The sequence below is a fragment of the Calypte anna genome, chromosome 4A (assembly GCF_003957555.1).
Source record: "Calypte anna isolate BGI_N300 chromosome 4A, bCalAnn1_v1.p, whole genome shotgun sequence".
NCBI classification, from domain to species: domain Eukaryota; kingdom Metazoa; phylum Chordata; class Aves; order Apodiformes; family Trochilidae; genus Calypte; species Calypte anna.
Genome location: NC_044248.1, coordinates 1,169,333 through 1,176,652, shown reverse-complemented (window position 1 = coordinate 1,176,652; position 7,320 = coordinate 1,169,333).

Below are 7,320 nucleotides of genomic sequence, written 5' to 3'. Positions count from 1 at the left end.
CTGTAGAGGTTACTGCATATTTCCAAAGAACTCCCCACAGGTGAGATGTGATAACCATCACTGTGTTCATTCTCATTTTATTCCAAATGTCAACAAAAAACTAAGCACAAAATACTAACATTAAAGTAAAAACCATCCTCAGTTTCAGTCTCTCCTATACCTAGAGTGTGGTTTAAGCAATACATTTTACTTGGCACTTACCAAAATCTGGGAGGGTGTGTGCTGTCAGTTCTGGCATTTCATTCTTCTCAACAATTTCCCTCTGTCTCTGTTTTACCATGAGAATTCCCCACAAAGCTCCTGCAGTCAGCCACCTGGCTTTGGGAATAAATGTTACAGTAAAGCATGTCACACAGTGCAGAGCTTTCCAGGCATGTTTCTACCTGGCTACCTTAAACTGGCTCCTCACCCTTAAAGCCAGGCCCAGGAGTGCCACCCAGCTGGCTCACTGACACGGCAGCCACCTTGTCCCAGTTGTGTTTCCAGGCTGTGGACAGCCAAGTTTCTTTCCCTCTTCCATCTTTCAGCTCCTTGAGACAGCTGGAGTCGTGCCTGTGAGGAGCAATGACACTTCAGATATGGTTGTCACTGACAGTTCTTTCTTTTGATCATCAGGACCTAAGGCAAGACTCAAGTGGGTGCTGCCAGTGCTACCAAACACCGTTTTGATCTTGGTTTTCTCTTGCATAGCTGGGGCAATGCAAGATTCCAGTGACATGCAGCCTTGTCCAACCCTACATTCCCTGGGAGATAAGGGAAGCATTGACTTTGGCTTTCAAAATAGACAGATGGAACTGCCCAGCTGCTTCAGCCAAAGGCACTCTAAGGAACAAAGCACAAATGAGACAGAATGAAATTCTGTTTGCTCATTCACATCCTAGCACAAGAACACTCCATATCCAGACATACTGGCTATTCATCTGGAACAGACAACAGTGATCAGAATGTCATTTCTGTATTCAAAAGGGACTGAGCACAAGTGATTTACAAAATGAGCTTAATGAAGATACACATTTTGCCACAGCTGCTGCTAAGAGTAAATTGGAAGGAATCCAAAAAACAGGAGGAAGTGAGAGCATTAGAAAATTAGAAGGGGAGATCAAGAACTTGCTTCTGTAAAGAGATCCCAGCCTTGAGATAAAAAATATTTAATCCCAAATACCAATGACTTTCTAGATCAATTGAAGACACCTGTGAAAAAACTCCTGGAGCCTTTATAGACCAACAAAGAACCATCACAACTTGTTTGTGTCCTTCTTGAACTGAGACAGCAAATAAAAGAAGTGCTCATGGTGCTGCTCGGATTATCCACAAACATTTCAGAGCTGGGCATACTCAGAAAATTAAGAGACTTTTTTAGAGAGAAGAATATTACTGAATGAAATGTGTACAGAGGGAGCATTCATGTTGTGTGGGGGAGGATTGGGGTCGATCTTGTTAGACATAATAGGACTTCAGTCATTATGGGTGAAAAGACTCAGATCTTACCATTATGAGAGGATCTGCTCAGCTGTGGTTTAAACAAACTCCCAGGACTTGCAGAAGAGTGAGTTAGGCTACTGAGATAAACTAGCTAGCAAATTCTGAAAAGCTGCTGGAATATTTGGAAGATTCCACCTCATGTGGCTGATATCTGCAAAACATAAATATCATTTACATTATGAAAAGGAATAAATATCAACTGCTGTTAACTTCTGTAAGAAGTTCTGGGGCTATCAATCCTTCTGATCAAAGCATAAGCTGATCACCAGCTGGGATCAGAAAGAAATCCCTTCTGCTCCAACCCCACCATGGCCAGAGTGTCAGATAATTAGCAGAATACTGAGGAAAGGGAGATTAACACCTAGCTTTAAAGCACCCAGAACAGAGATACTAGGCCAGATGGGACAATAAGCTCTTCTACTAATGCAACTCTTCTAAAAAAAGACATCATTGCTCAACAGAAATTCCAAATTATTACTGGGTTTGGTGCCATATGAATCACTAACCACTTTAACCACTGATATTTAAGAGGTTTTACTCATTCTGCAGCTCCTGGGATGTCTCAAAGTCAGGATCTCTTCTGCCACCCTCACTAATTGCACTGCCTAACGAGGGAGCAGCCAGCCCTGCCATGGCAGAGCAGGAATGAGACTCCTGAGCCCCAGGATGTACAGCCCTGGTCCAAAGCCTCCAGAAATCTGCCTGGATTACAGCAGGTTACAGTTGCTGCCATTCTGCTCCACATAAAGAGCCTGAATTGTCTGATAGATAAAAGTTGTTTTTTTTTCTGAGGCAAGATGCTCATGTCAAAGAACTTAAAGAGAATAAAAGAGAGAGCAAGTATTCAGCCCACACTGAATTATTTTGGCAATGAAGCTGATGAAGAAAAAAACACAATAAAAATCCTGCAAAGAACTTTTCCAAATGTTTCTTTGAAAGAATTTGTACACAGCCAAGAAATGCTGGTTCCACACCAGACTCTCATGCCAATCTTTCTTTTTCTTTTCTGAAGATTTTATTGGTACCTCTAAATTTTAAAGCTTTTTATAAGACAAAAAGCATGCCTTGCCAATGACTTTTCCTGTACAACTCTTCAAGCTTTGTTCTCAGTGTTTTACCATTATTTTCAAGTATTTGAGGTTGTAAGCTCTTCAGACTTTGCATGACTTAACAGCTGCAAGACTACCAAATGCCCAATATGCCACCTTAGTGGCCTACACTGAGACTGCAAGGGAAATGAAAAGCATCTACCTGTCAGTATCTGTGCTCAATACTAAGGAAATCAACTGCAGCCCTTGCTTCCTAAGACATAATAGAAAAGTTCTTAAAATTTCAGCTCCAATTTTAAGATAGGAAAAGCTGAGGTCAGGTTGATTCTTTTAGGTGTCACCCCACTGAAGCTATTGCTAATTGTCCCCTATTTCCTTCACATTCCATGGATTTTTGACACCTGAGAGGACCAATTAGAAGTGTTCAAAAGACAAAATGAAGACAAACACTAAAACTTTCAGCTGTTTAAATTCTTTTTGGGTGTTCAGTTGCAATGAGAATTACATAGGATAGGTTTTTTGAACTGTACAAGAACTATGGTTCATTAAGACTGGTTGGATTTTGTCCCAACAACGTTTGTCTTCAGCTTTGTTTGAAATGGGACAGGAGTTTCAAACTACATTTGCTTCTGGGAAAACAATTTTCTTTTAAAATAAATTTCTACATGTGTCTTTAAGATGGGGGCTTCTTTTATCAGCTGTACAGACAAAACAGTCCTCAGGTAGTCAGGACTATCTCGGCTACCAACTCCTGAGCTGCTTGTGCAGGCTGCTCTGGGGAGCTGTAGGTCCCAGCCTGTAAAGCTGTGCTGCCCCAGCAGCCCCACTGCCCAGTGCTCAGCCCTTCCCTTCAGATGGGACTCAAACCAGTGGAACTCTCCCCCCTCCCCCATCCATCTCTAAAGTACAACAAATGACATCCTTCAGGGTCAGGAAAAAATGTCTTTTAGCAAACAAATCCTATTGTTTGTTTGATTCTTGTGGTTTTATGATGTTGGCTGGAGCCTGGGGACAGTTATAATACCCTAGGCCCTAAATCAGCATGTTGGCTGGTTTTGGGGCTGTTCTTGTGAGGACACCAAGAAACCTCTAACCAGGCATGCCTTGCAAATAAAGATGGCTATTGCAAAGCTAAAACTCTCTCACCCCCCCCCCCAAAAAAAAAAATCTCAGAAATCAAGAATGCTTTTATTAATGGTGTGTGCCTGTTGGAATTCACACATCTCTAGGATGAGGAATGCCTGCACACGTCTGCAGCAAATGCTGGAAACCACTCCAGAAGCCTCTGTTGTAAGTTAACAAAGCAATTCTGTACATCGAAGAAGTTTAACCCCAAACTTTTAACTAGGCAACAATGTAAGTGGCAGGAACACTGCCTAAACCTTGCTGCTTACATCTGATAGTTCTATCAATTAACAGGGATTCTTCAGGCAAAATCAGACACATCCCTAAGCAAACAGATGGGTTTTAACAGCCTCGGGGTTTTTAAAAGTACCTTTGTGCTTCAGACAATGTGCTCCTGCTGCAGAGTTTACAAAGCACAGGAAAGCACCAGGAGCAGAGAAGAAGGACTCAGCAGCAGCCTCACCATTAGCCCTTGGGTGGAACACACCAGAGCAACCAGCCAGGACCAGTCTCAAGAGTCACCTTACAGCAGGCTGGAATTTGTAATGGAATACAAGGCATAAAAAAAAAAATTAAGAAAAAACCAAACAGAAGAGTAAGATGGTATATGTTTTATAACTGGAGTCAGTACAATAAATACTAATGAAATTAATAACAGCTACATTATGCAAATGCATTAGACTGATAAAGGAGTCCAGACTGCTACTCCCCACAACATGGTTATTTTTCCAAAGAATTGTTAATTTTGGAAGCATTAACCATGCCTGTTGTATTTTTCTGAAACATAACAACATTTGGTCTATCCTTTATTGGATGAGACATAAAATCACAGTCCTAAATGGGTGTGGCCATTAAAAACCCTCTGCTATCTTTGGCAAGAGCGTGGAGAGGCAGCTCCAGCAATCAAGTCAGATCCTCAGGGTAGAAAGAAGAATTCTCTCTCTCATCCACTTTCCCAGGTTATTTCAGAGAGGGAGTTAAGGCTCAGGCTCAGGTTAACTTGAACAGTACCAGTGATGATACAGCTACATCACAGCACATCATCTCTGGTCCTCTCTCACCTTTACCAAGAGCTTCAGGGACAGGCTGTACTGAGGGAGGACAGGAGCTGTTTTGGAACACTGCTTTATGCTGCCTTTCCAAACAATTCTGCTTAGCAACGTCATTTCAAACAAAAAGTTTCTAAAAAGGTTCCAAACTTCTAGTACACTGCTTGATACCACAAGTACAAACACAGAGAAAACTTGCAATTCCAGGTCTCATTTCTTGTTCTTATTTCACTGTTCCTCACTCAGTGGGTAAACTCAATTAGGGTTGAAACTTTCTTCCTCGAGTTGCAGTCAAATTTATATTCTTACGTGCAGTCTCACAAAATGTGTGGCTTTGCCCTCACTAAGAGTTTTGATGCTCAGATTAAACACAGGCAGATCTAGGACATAACTGCACTTATGACACCTGTATTTTTGAAACCAAAAAATGATGCTTAGCATCATCACACGTAAGAAGAAACACAGAGCACCTTGTATCCACTCTATACACTCCCATTTATTTCCTCATCTGGACACAGATTTTTCTCCTACAATCTGGAAGTGAAATCCTCAGGCAGATTCATAGCCCTGCTGAACTGAAGTCAGAGAAATATACTGACTAAAACCCACTTTCCAAGTTTCTCTTGTTAGCTGACACAGCTTTCTTCCCAACATATAAATTTGTTTTACAAAGGCCTGTGAATTACAGCACTCCAAAGAGGCCCCTTTGCAGTAAAGAATCCCTGCTTTAAAGAATTGTTACTGCAGAAACATTAGCTAGACAGAAAGGTAAAACTTTGGCTGCCTGTTTGGCCAGGACAGTTTCGACTCCTCGCAACAAGATTTAGTTGCTGTGTTCTTTCTGGAGAGTGGTAAAAACACCAGGCTGTGGAAGGAGGAAAATATCTTTTCTGGCTGAGCTGACTGCTTCTGTAGACTACGTTTGCTAAATGTTCTAGCAGAGGTTAGAAGATCGCTTGGAATGACACAGAAACTTTGCTCTACATTAGAGACATCAGGTAAAGAATATAATGTGATAATCAGAGAAGTATTTCCATCCTTAATACATGAAACATTTCTTGTTGAGAAATAAAAAGTATGATTGAAATGTGACTTAGATTTCCTGACAGGACTGTCAGAGACAGCAGATTTTTATGGCATCATGCCTGGGCAGGTATGGCTTACCAAGCAGTGAAGTCACTTATGGGCACTGGCAGAGAGAAATCAATACAGCAATAATTAAGTCTCACAAAGATTTCTTTACTCCAGAAAACTGAGTAACATGAGAGAACCAAGGCAATAAGGAGGAAGCAGAGTGAACACCAACATTATTTGCCCCTGCTTTATGGATGCATCATGATCCCAAACCTCTGGTAGCATGTTCTCCTGTTCTGTCTTTGCAGCCAATGCCCCAGCAGGACACAGAGATGACAGCCATGGCACTGAACCTCACTGTCCCTCCTGCTCACCAGTCCTGCATCCCCATGGCTGCACTAGACAGGATCTACTGCCACTGGCTCTGCAGCCAAAGACAAACCATTTTCCCCCTTCCCTGCCTCTTGCCCAATGACAAAACTAAACCCAGATAAACACTGCTCCAGTTCCACCTCCCCACTCCAGACCAGCCTGGCAGAAACTCTCTCACAGTCTGGACTGACCACTGGGAATTGATTACCCCAGCCCAAAGGCAAAGTTAAAAAGAGATAGAGAATTTATCCATGACAATCAGAGTAACCTATCACAGTCTGAGTGCACAAAGAATCCCCACAGTGCCAGGGTGGGGACCTAAAAGTGCCCAAGAGGGGACACAAATTGTCCAGAGTCAGATCTGCTGCAGGAATTTCAACTCTCTTGCCCATGGGCTTGCTGGTCCTGCAAACACCTGATGCAGAGAGAAGTGTCCCTTGGCTGAGAAGCAGCTTCTGGTGTATGCCCACTACTCCAGGGGCTTACCAAAGAATCTGATCTAGACCACCACAGGTTAAAAAAACCCCAACATTCAGAAAGAAGGAACCCCTCTTTAGTGCAAAGATTTAGATTCTGGTTTGTATTTGCAAATTATTACCTTAAGAGAAGATTCACTCATCATTTGTTTCCATTAAAATATGAAAATAAAACCTCCTAATGAACTCTTCAATACCCAGAATACATCTGTCTTAATGAAACATAATTAATATGTCTTAAACAGATTTTAAATTAAGAGCTATTAATTCTTTTAATAAAGTACATTGAAACATAATTGCCAATCTTAAAACCATTAAAAAAAAGCTGAATGCACAAAAAAGACCTAAGTATGTTACCTGATTTCTTAAATAAAGCATTGTCTGGGATCAGTGAACTGAACACTTGGAATCATTCTGTTTGTCAGAGTTTTAGCATTGCTACATCACAGCTTCCTTTTAATCCCACAAAGAGTACAAGCAGCATCCCTACTTTGCAAGCTCCCCCTCCTCCACTTGGTTTCCACGACTGTGAGTCCAAAAACACTGGGTTTTGGGACTAAACTGAATGAAGAGGATAAACCAAGTGTAAAAAGCGCTCTCAGTGCTCCTGCAGAGGAGATTCAGGTCTTCTAAAAACTAGGACATCTCTAGCAAACATCAAGTGTGGGTGATTAGCCAGAGACCTGCACCAAT